Source organism: Phyllostomus discolor, chromosome 6 (genome assembly GCF_004126475.2).
Source record: "Phyllostomus discolor isolate MPI-MPIP mPhyDis1 chromosome 6, mPhyDis1.pri.v3, whole genome shotgun sequence".
NCBI lineage: Eukaryota > Metazoa > Chordata > Mammalia > Chiroptera > Phyllostomidae > Phyllostomus > Phyllostomus discolor.
In genome coordinates, this window is record NC_040908.2 from 71,909,992 (window position 1) to 71,925,520 (window position 15,529).

At 33.5% G+C, this 15,529-nt stretch overlaps 1 non-coding gene across 1 annotated transcript; it reads left to right on the forward strand.

Annotated features, from left to right (window-relative positions):
* Nucleotides 1-3,363: 3,363 nt before the first annotated feature.
* Nucleotides 3,364-3,470, forward strand: LOC114501069. Its single transcript, XR_003684843.1, has one exon. It is a non-coding gene; the product is annotated as a U6 spliceosomal RNA (small nuclear RNA).
* The last annotated feature ends 12,059 nt before the right edge of the window (nucleotides 3,471-15,529 follow it).

A 15,529-nucleotide genomic window follows, 5' to 3' on the forward strand; every position in this document is an offset into this window, starting at 1 on the left:
TGTTTGGAAGAATGGTGGTTATGGTATATTTAATAAATAATTATAACAAATACTCACATATATCAAAACACATGTGATGTTGCCAGAGTTTTAATTAGACATAAATTTATAGTTTAAAATGCTTTTGATATTAATCGAGAAAGAATAGAATAATAAAGGTTAATCATTCATATTAAATTAGAAAATTAAGAGCAAAATAGAAACAAACCAGGAGTGAGATAGAAATAATCTACCACTATAAAAGCATATTTGATAAATAAGCCTGTTTTTAAAGAAAAATGTTTACAATATTTTTTTAAAAATAAAGAAATCCATATAGTCCCAGATTCAAAGAAAAGCAAATTTATGAGAAATACAATACACCTTTTATACAAACTGTCTTGAAAATTTTAATTAACTAGTCAGCTCTCCCATTGTTTTGAAATACAACTCATAATATACATAATATTTATATAGTTTATGTTTTACTTTGGAGATTTATTCCACCTTTAATCAGCCTGGATATTCTAGGACCAACATCATACTGTTTGTTTGTTTTTTCCTTTTTTTAATTTTTTCAATGACAGTTTACATTCAATATTATTTTATGTTTGTTTTACGTATGCAGCATAGTGGTTAGGCAATCATATACTTCACAAAATGTTCCCCCAATATTTCCTTCCAGTGCCAAACTGGCACCATACATATTTATTACAATATTATTGATTATATTTCCTATGCTGAACTGACATCGCCAAGACTATTTTGTAATTACTGACAATGCTTTAATTATTGGAAATTTTTAGGACATTTAAGTCTTAGGTATGTCAAGTTCTCTTTTATTATTTTGCCATTTCTAAATTTACTGTAGAATAATTTTGTTTGTTTACAAATTTTATTGAAATCAAAGTATGTTATTTGATCTTGGAAATACTAAGTTATTTGCAAACATTTAGTCTTTTTTATTTATTATTTTATTGTTGTTCAATTATCATTGTATGCATTTTCTCCCCACCACTGCCCCCACACCCCATCCAAGACCACCTCCCTCCCTTGCTTCCACCCTCTTCATTGGTTTTGTCTATGTGCCCTTTATACTACTAGTTCCTGAAAACCTTTTTCCCGACTGTCCCCTCCCGTCTCCCCTCTGGCTATTGTTAGATTGTTCTTAATTTCAATGTCTCTGATTATATTTTGTTTGCTATTTTCTTTTGTTGATTATGTTCCAGTTAAAGATAAGGTAATATGGTATTTGTTACTCACTGCCAAGTTTATTTCACTTAGCCCCATTCATGCTGTCACACGGTGTAGGAGCTCCTTCTTTCCCTGTTACATAGACTTCCACTGTGTAAATGTTCCATATTTTCTTGATCCATTCATTTAATGATGGGCACTTAGGTTGCTTCCAGCCCTTGGCTATTGTAAATTGTACTGCTATGAACATTGGGGTGCATAGGTTCTTTTGGATTGGTGTTTCAGGGTTCTTATGGTATAATCCCAGCAGTGGAATTACTGGGTCAAAAGGAAGTTTCATTTTTAGTTTTCTGAGGGAATTCCATACTGTTTTCCACAGTGGCTGCATCAGTCTTCATTCCCACCAACAGTGCACTAGGGTTCCCTTTTCTCCACACCCTCTCCAACACCTGTTTTTTGTTGATTTGTTTATGATGGCCATTCTGACTGGTGTAAGGTGGTATCTCAGTGTGGTTTTAATTTGCATCACTCTGATGGATAGTGATGCTGAGCATCTTTTCATATGTCTCTGGGCCCTCTGTATGTCCTCCTTGGAGAAGTGTCTGTTCAAGCCTTTTGCCCATTTTTTAATTGAGTTTTTTGTCTTCCTGGAGTGGAGTCATGTGAGTTCTTTATATATTTTGGAGATCAAACTCTTGTCCGAAGTATCATTGGCAAATATGTTTTCCCAAATAGTTGGTTCTCTTTTCATTTTAATGTTGTTTTCTTTAGCCATGCAGACACTTTTAAATATTTAGTCTTTTAATAAAAATCATATTGTGTCCCACTGCCCTTTTGGATTTTATTTTGTTAGTTAAGTTTTCAGGATTTGAAAATGTTAAATTTGCAGTTAGTTTAAATTTTACATTTAAAAATTTACTCAGGAAATTTTTATTGTAAATTTTATATTTTCTACTGCATTTTTCACTGTAGGAAGTTATTTCCATATATTTATTTTATAGCTAGTCACATAACTGAAATACCTTATCAAATCACAAATTTGATTTTTTCATCAGTTTTCTAGAAGTCAGTCAAATCATAAGAACATAAGAAGAAAAAGAAAAATTTGAGAATCTGCTATTCTAGGTATGACCTCTTTCATTTATTTTGTCATCTTACTTCACTAGCTAAAAGTTTCAGAAAATATTTGATATTAATGATAATAGCCTGTATTCTTGTACTGCCATAACTTTAAAAGGATGATTTTCATATTTTGTTCTGATGTCTGATTTTAATTATTTTCAGATATTTTTATTATTTTAGCAGAGTACCTTTTAATTTCACTTTACTATATCATTAAAAATTAAAATTTGATAGAACTAAGACAGCTATACAGAAAAAATCTATTCAAAAACACTATAAATAAATCAAGATGGAATTCTGAAAAATACCTACCACCATCTCACAGAAGGCAATAAAAGAGACAGAGGAATAAAAAATGGAGAAACAAATAATACAATTACTGATAGGCATAAAGCTCACCATATCAATAATTACCTTAAAATATGCTATGCAAACATTAATTAAAAAACAAGAATAACTACATTAATATGATAAACTTCAGAGCAAAGACAATTGTTAGAGACAAAGAGGGACATTACATAATGACAAAAGGATTAATCCATAAAAAAGGCATAATGATCCTAATTATGGATATGCACAAATGACATGAAACCTCAAAATACAGGCAGCAAAAGTGATAGCGCTAAAAGCATAAATAGAGAAATCAACACCCTACTCTAAGTAATTGATGGGAATACTAGCCAGAAAATGAGCAAAAATGAGCAAAGTACTTCTAGCACTGAACAAAATAACCGAAAGAAAAACAGCAAGCCCATAGAATATTTAACAAAATAGACAATTTCTTAGACCATTAGAAAAATCTAACAAATATTTTTTTAAAAAGCAAACAAACAAGCAAAATACAACCAATCATTGAAATAAAGAACAATCTGATAGTAACCAGAGAAGAGGAAGGAGAGGGGTAATAGGAGGAGGCCATCTAGTAGCATGTATGAAGGGACACATGGACAAAATCAAAGGGGATGGGTTTGAGGGTGGGAGGTGAGGATGGGTGGGGCAGGGGGCATGGTGGGGTAAAAATGAAGGCAAATGTACTTAAACAACAATAAAAAAAGAAAAGAAAAAAAGGTGCTCACTTTGGCAGCACATATACTAAAATTGGAATGATACAGAGAAGATTAGCATGGCCCCTGCACAAGGATGACATGCAAATTTGTGAAGCGTTCCATATTAAAAAAAAAAAAAGAAAGAAAAAGAAAAGAAAAAAGAGAAAATCACAGAACATGTTTAGTGACTATTATGTAATCAAACTGTGAAAGACAATAGGAAAATCCCCAAATATTTGAAATTAAACAGCATGTTTCTAAATAAACCATGGGTAAAAGAGAAAGTGTACAAGAAAATTTAGAATATACAGAACTCAATGAAATGAAAATACAAGATATCAAGATATGTGGGACACTGCTAAGCCATCACTGAGAGGATAATTCATAGCTCTAAATGCCCACATTAGAAAAAAGAAAAGGTCTCAAGTTCATTTTCTAAGTTCCAGAACAAGAAACTTGAAATTAGAAAAAGTAGGAATGGGTGCTCTAGAAAGTTAGAGCAAAATTAACACAAAACAAGCAGAAAGAAGGTAATAATAAAGATAAGAGCAGAGTCAATGAAATTAAAACATGGACGACAGATAAAACAATGAAACAAAAAATGGATTCTTTAGGAAAAAATGAAGAAAATTAATAAACCTCTAGAAAGATGGACAAAGATAAAAGGAGAGAAGATAAACATCATTGATATCAGGAATAAAATGGGATATTGCTACAGATTCTTTGGCCACTCAAAGGAGAATAGGGAATACTGTATAAAACCTTATGCTCATCATTTCAAGAACTTAAAAGAATAAACTAATTCCTCAAAACCTCTATCAAAACTCAAGTGGGGTGAAACAAACAATCTTAATAGTCACAAATTCAAGAAATTGAATTTGTAGATAAAAAGTTTCTATAAAGGAAATCTCCAAGCTTAAATGTTTTCACTGGAGAATTCTACCAAACATTTAATAATGTAATATAAATTCTACACAATCTTTTCCAGAGAAGAATAGAAGAAGGAAAATTTCAAAACTCACTTTATGAGACTAGTATCATTGAAATCAATATTAGACAAGAAGAGGACAAAAGAAAAAGTACAGTCTCATATCTTTCATGAACTGTCATAAATATCCTTAACAAAACATTAGCAAATTAAACCCAGTAATGTATAGAAAGAATTATACATAACATACAAGCAGTATTTTTCCAGGTATGCAAGGTTGGTTCAATATTTGAAAATCAAGTAATGTAATCCATCATATCAACAGATTAAAAGATGATATAATAATATCAATTAATGCAGCAAAATCACCTGAGAAATTTGAATACTTACTCGTAATGAAAACTCTCATAATAATAACAGTAGGAAACTTCTTCAATTTGAAAAAATTATCTAAAAGTGATATGTATCTATCACAATACTTAATAGTGAAAGATGGAATTCTTCCCCCTATCATCAGGAACAAGGAAGAATATCTGCCTTCATCATTCATATTCAACTTAGTTCTAGAAATTCTATCAGAACAATGAGAAATAAATTTCATGCATAACTAAAAGGAAAAAAGTACCTATTTATAATTAACATTATAACTTTGTCGTCTGTATATAAAATCCCAAGACATCATAAAAATATCGTGTAGAACTGATAAGTGATTTCAGCAAATTTGCAGAATATAAGCTCAACACAGAAAAATCAATTTTATTTCTATAAACTAGCAACAGAGCATTAGAAACCAAAACTAAAAATAAAATATATGATTTATAATTGTGTCAAAGAAAATAAAATACTTAGTTGTAGATCTAACTATGTATAGAATTTCAATGCTGGAAATTGAACACTACTAATGAAGGAAACCAAGATCTGACTAAAAGAAGACATACCATATTTATGAATTAAAAGACTCAACATAGTGAAGATACTAGATCTCCTTAAATTGATCTATGGGTTTAATACAATTCCTATCAAATTCCCAGAAACATTTTTTGTATATATAAACAAGTTTAATTTATATAGAAAAGCACAAACCCTAAAATAGGTAAAAAGAATTCTGACGATGAATTAAGTGGAAGATCTCAACTTATAGTAATTTAAGACAGTGCTGGTATTCACAGGAGAGACACAGAAAAGTGGATTGGAATAGAGAACCCAGAATTACTCTTACACAGATATGCCTGACTGATTTTGACAAATATATCAAAGCAATTCAATAAAAGAAAGATAGCTTTTTAAATGAACATCCATATGCAAAAATAAAACAAAACAACAACAACAAAAAATGAACATATCCCTAAGCTTCCCACATTACATAAAAAAATAACTGAAGCTAGATCACAAGTTTACATTGAGTAAAAGTATAAAACTTTCAGGAAAAAACAGAGGAGAAAACCTTCAGGAGCTTGGGTATGCCAAGGAGTACTTATACATGATACCAATAGCACAAATAATAAAAGGAGAAATTGATAGAGGACTTCATCAAAAACAAAGCCTTTGCTCTGCAAATATCCTGTTAACATAATGAAAAGAAAAGCTACAGACTGGTAGAAGATATTTACAAACATAGAATCCAGCTAGAAAATGGGCAAAATACATGAATAGACATTTCACTGAAAAGAATGCACAGATGGCAAATAAGCACATCAAAAAATGTTCAAAATCATTAGTGATTAGGGAAATGCAAATTAAAACCACAAGGAGATATTACTACACACCTAAAAGAATAGCTGAAATAAAAAACTAATGATATCACCTAATGTCAGTGAGGATGCAGAGAAACCGCAGAATTCATATATTGCTATTTGTAATGCAAAATGAAAATGAGCATGGCATTTGATTGTAAAACTAAACATGCACACCATATGACACAACAATTGCACTCTTACAAGAAAAACATTTTGGGGGAAAATGAGCCATTGATCCAAGAGAAATAAAAACTTATGTTCACAGAAAAACCTGCACATAAATTTTCAGAGCAGCTGTATTCATAATAACACCAAACTAGAAACAATCCATGTCTTCCAACAGATGAATAATTAAAAAGAAACAGACAGACAACTTCAGCCAAGATGGAGGCACAGGTGGACACACCATATCTCCACGCACAACCAAGATTGGAACAACAACAATTTAGAGGCAGAATAACATCCAGAATGGACAGAAAATTTATCTGAATGGAAGTCGGACAGCCAAGAAGTTGAAATAGACCCGTTCATCCAGACCGGTAGGAGGGGTGGAGACAAGCAGCCAGGCCCGGGTCACGGCAAGGAGAGTAGAGAGAGTTGGGCAAATAAGGCATCCAGGGGTGTGTAAGGCATCTGGGGCGCACAAGATTGCAGCGGGTGGACACTAAGTATGCATGCGGCAGATGGCAGACCCAGTGAGGTGGTGATTGTGGAGCAGGGTAGAGCTTGCAACCGAGGATCTCAGAGAAGGGACTGAGGTCCCATGGAGAACGGAGCAACCACCATTGTTCCCTCTCAACCCCACCCCCACATACAATATCACAATCTAGCAACTGGGGTGCCCAGCCCTGGTGAACACCTAACACTCTGCCCCTCACCATAACAGGAGTGACCACACCAAAAAAAAAAGAGAGAGAGAGAGAGAGAGATGGCTCAAACAGAAGAACAAATCAATGCCCCAGAACTCATCCTTTTAAGTGACCGGGAGATAGCCAACCTATCAGATGCACAGTTCAAAACACTAGTGATCAGGAAGCTCACAGAATTGGTTGATTTTGGTGGCAAATTAGATGAACAAATGCAGGTTACGATAAAAGAAATGAAGGAACATGCACAGGGAACCAATAGTAATGGGAAGGAAACTGGGACTCAAAGCAATAGAGTGGACCAGAAGGAAGAAAGAAACAACCAAATACAAAAGAATTGAGAAATAAGAATTCAAAAAAATGAGGAAAAGCTTAGGAACCTCCAGGACATCTTTAAACGTTCCAACATCCAAATTATAGGGGTACCAGAAGAAGAGGAAGAGCAACAGATTGAAAATGTATTTGAACACACAATATAGGAGAACTTTCCCATTCTCCTGGAAATAGGAAATAGACTTCCAGGAAGTCCAGGAGGCTCAGAGAGTCCCAAAGAAGTTGGACCCAAGAAGAAACACACCAAGGCACATCATAATTACATTAGCCAAGGTAAAAATGAAGAAGAGAATCCTAGAAGCAGCAAGAGATAAGGGGACAGTAACCTACAAAGGAGTTCCCATCAGACTGTCAGCTGACTTCTCAAAAGAGACCTTACAGGCAAGAAGGGGCTGGAAAGAAGTATTCCAAGTCATGAAAGACAAGGACCTATATCCCAGATTGCTCTATCCAGCAAAGCTTTCATTTAGAATGGAAGGGCAGATAAAGTGCTTCTTAAATAAGGTCAAGTTAAGGGAGTTCATCATCACCAAGCCCTTATTTTATGAAATGTTAAAGGGACTTATCTAAAAAAAGAAGATAAAAAAACATGTATAGTAAAAAGACAGCAAACTCACAAATATTAACAACCACACCTAAAGCAAAACCAAAAGAAACTAAGCAAACAGCTAGAACAGGAACCAAACCACAGAAGTGGAGATCACATGAGGGTTAGCAATAGGGGAGTGGGAGGAAGAGAGAGGGGGAAAGGTACAGAGAATAAATAGCATAGATTATAGGTTGAAAATAGATAGGGGGAGGGTAAGAATAGTATGAGAAATGTAGAAGCTAAAGAATTTATAAGTATGACACATGGACATGAACTAAAGGGGGGGATGTGGGTGGGAGAGGGTGCACAGGGTGGAGGGGAGTGAAGGGGGAAAATGGGACACCTGTAATAGCATAATCAATAAAATATATTTTTAAAAAAGAAACAGACAAACAAACTGTGGCACATCCATACCATGGAGCATTGTTCAATAATAACATTCAACAAATGGTTGATATGTGCAACAACTTAGATGAATCTCAAGGGCATTATACTGAGTGGAAAAATCACTGTGAGAAAGGCTACATACTATATTATTCTATTTATATAGCATTCTTAGAAAAACAAAATGACAAAGTCATAGATCAGTGGTTACTATGGGAGGTATCTATGGCTATAAATGGTGGCATAAGGAGCACTGATGATGAAATTATTATGTATCTTGACAGTGGTGGTGGTCAGGTGCATCTACACTTACAAATAAAATTGCACAGAACAAACACACATAAATCAGTGTATGTATGCAAACTGGTGAAATCTAAATAGTGCTGACAGATTTCATCAATACAAATTTCTTGGTTGTGATATTGTACTATAGTTATGTGACATGTAACACTAGAAAAATTTAGCCAATTATTTAATTTTTATTCTATATTATTTCTTCCAACTGTGTGTAAATCTACAATTATCACAAAAAATGTTTTAAAATAGTTTGTTGGCGATGTTTTGTGGTAATCAAATTATTTTAATATATTGATTTAATATTAATAGATTTCCTATAATGAGCCATCCATGACATCTGATAATAAAGTCCAACTGAATATGGCATATTAATTTTTCTTTGTATTCTAGGTATTGCTGGATTTGATCTTCTAATATGGTTTAGGATTTTTACATCCATATGCACACTGAGATTAGACTATAGTTTTGTTTTTTTTTTGTATGAACTTTGCAAATGTAACCAGGAAACTTTCCATCTTTTTATGCTCTGATTCAGTTTATATACCATGCAAACTCTTTGAATTTTTTAAAAGAATTCACCCATAACCCTATTTGGACCTATAGCATTCCATGGAGATGATGCTTTGAAAATGACTCCAGTTTCTTCCATGTTTAGTGTTATATTCAATTTGTCAAATTTTCAGCCAATTTTGTCATTTCATATTTTCTGAGATTCTTCAATATTTCAAAATGTATTAGCATCAAATTTACATTTGATATTATATTATAATTTTTATATCTTGTTTACATAGTAATAATTCATGTCTCAGGTTCCACCTCACCCTAACCAAAATTTATGTGTTCTTTTTCTTCCTTCAGTTTCACTGTTTCCATGCAAACTTTATCCAAGTTTGAGGCATTTTGGTGTAAGGTATCTTGTAGGGTTCTAATTAATTAAAGTTATATATATATATATGTGCTATATATTTAACTATATAAAAATTATTACAGCATATGTTTATATATACATGTATAATTTCACTGCAACAACATATCCCAATTGGATTAAAACATGGAAGAGTAAGAAAGATAAAGAAGAAAATTAAGAGTTCATGGAGAAAATATAATTTACGTCATCTCTGGTTGGAGAAGGCTTTTCTAAGCATAAAAGCAACAAAGGAAACAAAAAATGATTAATATGTTTAACTGAACCAAAAAGCTAAAAGAAAAATTCTATGCAGAAAATAATATACACATTGCAACAGATAGTGCAGGGACAATTAGATATCCATAGCTATAAAGTAAACTTTGACCCATACAATCTCAAGTGAAAAATTAACTCAAAATGTATCTTAGTGTTTTTATCATAAATGGGTGCTGTACCTTATCAAATGCTTTTTCCACACTTATGGATATGATCATGTGATTTTTGTCTTTCCTTTTGTTTATGTGATGTATTAGATTTATTGATTTGTGAATATCATACCACCCTTTCATCCCTGGAATGAATCCCACTTGATTACACTGTATGATTTTTTTAATGTATTTCTGGATACAGTTTGCCAATATTTTGTTGAGGGTTTTAGCATCTATATTCATCAACGATGTTGGTCTGTAGTTTTCTTTGTTTGTTGTGTCTTTATCTAGTTTTGTTCATAGCAGTACAATTTACAATAGCCAAGTGTTGGAAGCAACCTAAGTGCCCATCAGTAAAGGAATGAATCAAAAAACCATGATACATTTACACAATGGAATACTAGGCAGCAGAAAGAACAAAGGAACTCTTATCCTTTGTGATGGCATGGGTGAAACTGGAGAGTATTATTTTAAATGAAATGAGCCAGGTGGTGAAAGACAAATATCCTAAGTGAAACCTAATCAACAAAACAAACAAGTGAGCAAAACAGAACCAGAGATATGGATATAAAGAACAAACTGGAGGTAACCAGAGGAGAAGAGGGAGGGGGATAATGGGGGAAAGAAGGGGAAGGGCCATCAAAGAACACGTCTAAAGGACCCATGGGCAAAGAAAACGGGGTTTGGGAGGATTAAATGTGGAAGTTGGGGGTGGGTAGGGTGGGGGAGAGTAATGAGGGGAAAATGGGGACAACTATAACTGCACAACATTAAAAAAAGGAAAAAATAAAATTAAAATAAAATTTTAAAAATGTATCTTAGATCTAATGTAAAACCTAGAACTATACACATTCCAGAAGAAAACACAAGAATATCTTTGTGAGTTTGTCTGCCTAGAGATTTCTTAGATACAAAAGCAAAATGACTATGCAAAAGAGAAAAAACTGATAAATTTAAATTAAACTTTATGAAAATTAAACAATTCTTTTCCCAAATGACACTATTAATATAATATAAAGACAAGCCACATTTTGGAGAGGATGTTCTCAAAACACATATCTGTAAAAAGGACATGTATCCAGAACATAACCCTCAAAACTCAATAATAGAAAAACAAAAGAATAAAATTAAATGAGAAAAATATTGAAATGGATACTTCTCAAAAGGTATACAGATGGCAAATAATTGCATAAAAATATGCTCAAAACCAGTAATGATTAGGGGATACCAATTATACCACAAGATACCACTATTTGCATATTAGATTTGTTAACATTAAAAACACCAATAATCACACATAATGAGAATGTAGAGGAACTAGAACACATATTCTGTGGGTGGAATATAAAGTGGGTATCACTATTTGGAATATAGTTTGGCATATAAAGTAGACAAACTCCTGTCATTATGTTCCAGCCCTCTCACTGCTATGTATTTATGGAATAAAATAACAGTGGAAACTTTAGTTCATATAAAACTAGTATATGAATGTTCATCCAAGTTTATTTGTAATAGTCCTTAAACTGGAAATAAGCCAATATTCATAAAATATTTCATAGATGAACAAAATGTAGTATATTCAACAATGGAATAGTAGTACTCAGCAATACGAAATAATGAGCCCTTGATATACAACAATACTGATGGTCTCAAATAAGGTGTATTCATATGATATTCATATTATATGTGTGATAGGTAAGTAATTCCTCAGAGTTTTATTCTGGTAATACTTCTCAGATTTAACTTCATAAGTGAATCAAGTCAGAATCCTAATTAGGAATCCATTTTGTGAGTCTCTACAGCTTGAAAATGCCCTTTTTTCCTGATATGTTCAATTTCCCTGAATTTGACTGTCCTTTCTGCTTGCAATCACTCTCTAAATATATTCTCTGTCCATGGACCATTTGACATTTTCTTTCTTAGCGAAAGAAGTATCTTAGTTTCAACATCATTCTTTAAAAAAACATATTTAAATAAGCGGAACTTCCCCATATGAAGTAACTTTTTGTATGTAAATGCAGTGCTTTGTGAATCTTGTTTGACTTGTATTGGTTTATTCCTATTTGTTCTGCTTTGCCTCTATATTATTCCTGTATTGGCAAGCCTTCAAATGCCCTCCCCTATGTGCCAGTCATTATTCTGAGTGGAGTGGAGCAGAACACAGTTCTATTTCTGTAGATTTAATGGTCTACTTGAATCAAGAGGCAAGGATAACATCAATGAGAAGGATGAGCATGGTAGGCTGAAGATAAAAGTTCAGCGGGGTTCCTGTCCTGAAGTGCTTTACTGTTTAACCTTTGAATGATCTGGAAAGTCAAACACTGCCATGGGCCAAACATCCAGCAGTTGTTCTGTAAGTGGAATATAGAATATATGGAAAAAATTATTGTTTTACCTTGCAGCATGGCACTAGCTAAGATCGGGTAAGGGGATACTTAGATTTCTGGTTCTGGTAGCATGGTAGTTGAGATAACATGAAGGCCCTCTTGGTACAAATATCAGAAAGTCTACATATAACTTAACGAAGACTCTTTTAAAGCTGCTGAGCTCTAAAGTGGAAACTCCTCAGGTGCCAGAAATAGAGAATAGTACCTTAGGTGGACTGGAACATCATAACTAAATTTTTATCATAGAATGCCAAATGCAGGTAAATGATCATTTGAAACTAGAGTTAAAATTTAGGCATTTTCAGACTAAGATTTATTGTCTACCATTCACAGTCATTACTGAAGAACATCTACATCAGAAATAAAATATTGGATGCTAAAGTAAGCAGAAAAATGCAGAGGAAATTAAAAATCATTCTGACAAAAGCAATAAAGTTATACAAGAAAAAAGATGGAAAAGAGGAAAACAAGTATTGTTTTATTATAAAGCCCGAATGGCTAATTATTGGAGTGCTTATGGAAGAGTAAACAAATTGATCACTTGGATAGAATCAAGAGATCAGGAGCAAATATAGGTGGTCTATCCAGAAAGTATATAGCCATGTAATATGAAAAAATAGAGATAATTATTGAAAAAGATACAAGATACAAGAAATATTGTACATAGGACAATGATGCCTCAGTCCTCTTCAAAAGTGGGCAGCTTGGGACCTCACACAGTTCTCCCAATTGCCATCACCTGCCTTGCTGTATTTTCTTAAATCTCATCGATGGTCTGAAATCTCTCCCCTTTTAAAGGGGATTTTAGTTTTGGGAAAAGCCAGAGGTCACAGGCACCAAATTGGGCTGTAAGAGTCTAAGTCAACTTGGTGATTTAATGTTTGGCAATACTGCAGGAGACATGATGCATGAGCAGGTATATTGTTGTAATGAAGCTGCCAATCACCAATTGCCCACAGTTGTGACCTTCTGAATCATCCAAATAGTTTTCATGGAGGAATGTTCAAGCTTACTGTGAAATTTGATGCAGATTGGTTGTTCTGCTCGCTCAGAATCCTTTGAATGCGAGGGTCACACAGTACACATGCTTACTCAATGGTGACTTACTGCCCTCACTGACTAGTAAGTGAGTGGTCATTGTTCACAACAATGTGGATTACAGTCTACTGTCCTTGGCTGCCAGGTTACATCAATGTGGTTGCAAACCATTCTTATTATATTAAGAATGGTTAGACTTTTTCCAAATAGACCTCATATATACACATATGTGTATGTGTATTGTTTATCTATACCTATCTATATATCTATATCTACATTTATTTTTATATCCGTTCTTGAGTGTATGTTTGTATACACAAGCAAGAGTTCAGTATAGCATCCCTATATTGAAATGGAATGACAAGTAAGGAGAGAAATAATGGACTTGTCACTAAATGATTACTATAGAAGAAAAATGCACAACTTTTACTTAGACCATGAAGATATTGAAATTGTTAAAGATTTGCTATGCTGGTTCAGTCGTCATTCAAATGGGGACTGCAGCCAAGAAATTAAGAGAAGGGTGAGACTGGGAAGGGCAGCAATGGAGACTTTAGAAAGATCATCAAGAGTAATTATGGTGTCATTAGATACCAAAGTGAAGATCATGCACAGCTTCATATTCCCAATTACTATGTATATATGCAAAAGGTTGGACAGTGAAGAAATCTGATAGGAAAACAATTGATCCATTTGAAACATGGTGTTGGGAGAGCTCCATGAAGTGCCAGAAGAAGATGAACAAGTGGTTCCTAGATCAAACTGACCCTGAAACACTGCTGAAGGCAAAAATGACAAAAACTCAATCTGTCCTAGTTCAGGCATATCATGAGAAGGCAGGGTGTCTTTTGGAAAGACAATATGCTGGGGTAAAATAGAAGGCAGTGGGAAAAAAGGAAGGTCAAATGTGAGATGGAACGACTCCAGAAAGAAGCCAAAGGCATGGGCCTACAGGAGATGAGCAGTACTGTTGAGTCCAGGACCCTGTAGACATCACTCATTTATAGGGTTGCCAGGAGTTGGAATTGACTTAACAGCACATAACATACAGGTACAATAAATATTATAGAAAAAACTAGGAGGAGAAGAGATTGAAAAGATAAAATTAGATTCCTACCTCACACTTTTCTACAAATATATCATAAATTGTAAGTGTTTTTAATTATGAAATATAATACTAAATTTTTTAGAAAAAATATGAGAGAATATACTTTTGACACAAAGCGTATTTTTAAAAAACAACAAAAAAGAACATACAAGATTTATTTGTCTCTGAAAAAGAACACTATGAAATGTAAGTTCCAAAAACAAAATTTGAAAAGCTCTATAATTATTAAAGAATTAGAATCCATAATATCTGAGGAATACCTGCAAGTAAAAAATTATAAGCCTTAAAAATAAGTAGGTAATATTGACAGAAAATTTATTGATGAGGTTAAATTAAGAAAAGATGGTGATGTGATTTAGTAGAAAGAAGGACTTGCTTTAGGGTCAGGCTGACTTGCAATTAAATGCCATATGAACTGGTGACCTAACTGAGATAGAATGGGACATGGGAGCCTGAATTATGGTAGTAGTGATTGCCTCATCATGTTGTTGCAAGTAGAATTATCATCATAATGGTATTTTATTCATTCTACAAACACTTACCTAGTGATCCTACATAACAGAATCATAGGTATTGTCATTCCCTCTATTTTATTTTTATTTTAAAAATATTTTATTTATTTATTTTTAGAGAGAGGGGAAGGGAGGGAGGAAAAAAGGGAGAGAAACATCAAATGTGTGGTTACCTCTTACACAACCCCTACTGGGGACCTGGCCCACAACCCAGGCATGTGCCTTGACTGGGAATCCAATCAGCAACCCTTTGGATAGCAGGCCGACACTTAATCCATTGAACCACACTAGCCACAGCCATTTCTGTCTAGAAGTGAAGAAACTTAGGTACAAGAAGGCTGAGGAACTCGTCCAAGTTTTTACCATTGACAAGTATCAGGACTAGGACTCAAACACATACTGGTGAGCCAGGCTTCAGAGCTGGTACTCATTACATAACCTCTCTCAATATATACTACACTCGTGTATATATATGTGGGTGTGTGTATTTATATACATATATATCTGTGTGTATACCAGCAAGACTAGTGCAGATTGGTAGAATAATCAGGATTTTTTAAGATGGAAGATTTTGGACATTTGCTTTTTGAAAATTCTATGTTTTCAATTAATTAATTAATTAACCTATAAAACAGAATACTGTTTTATTAATATATGGTAGAAGTTATGCCTATT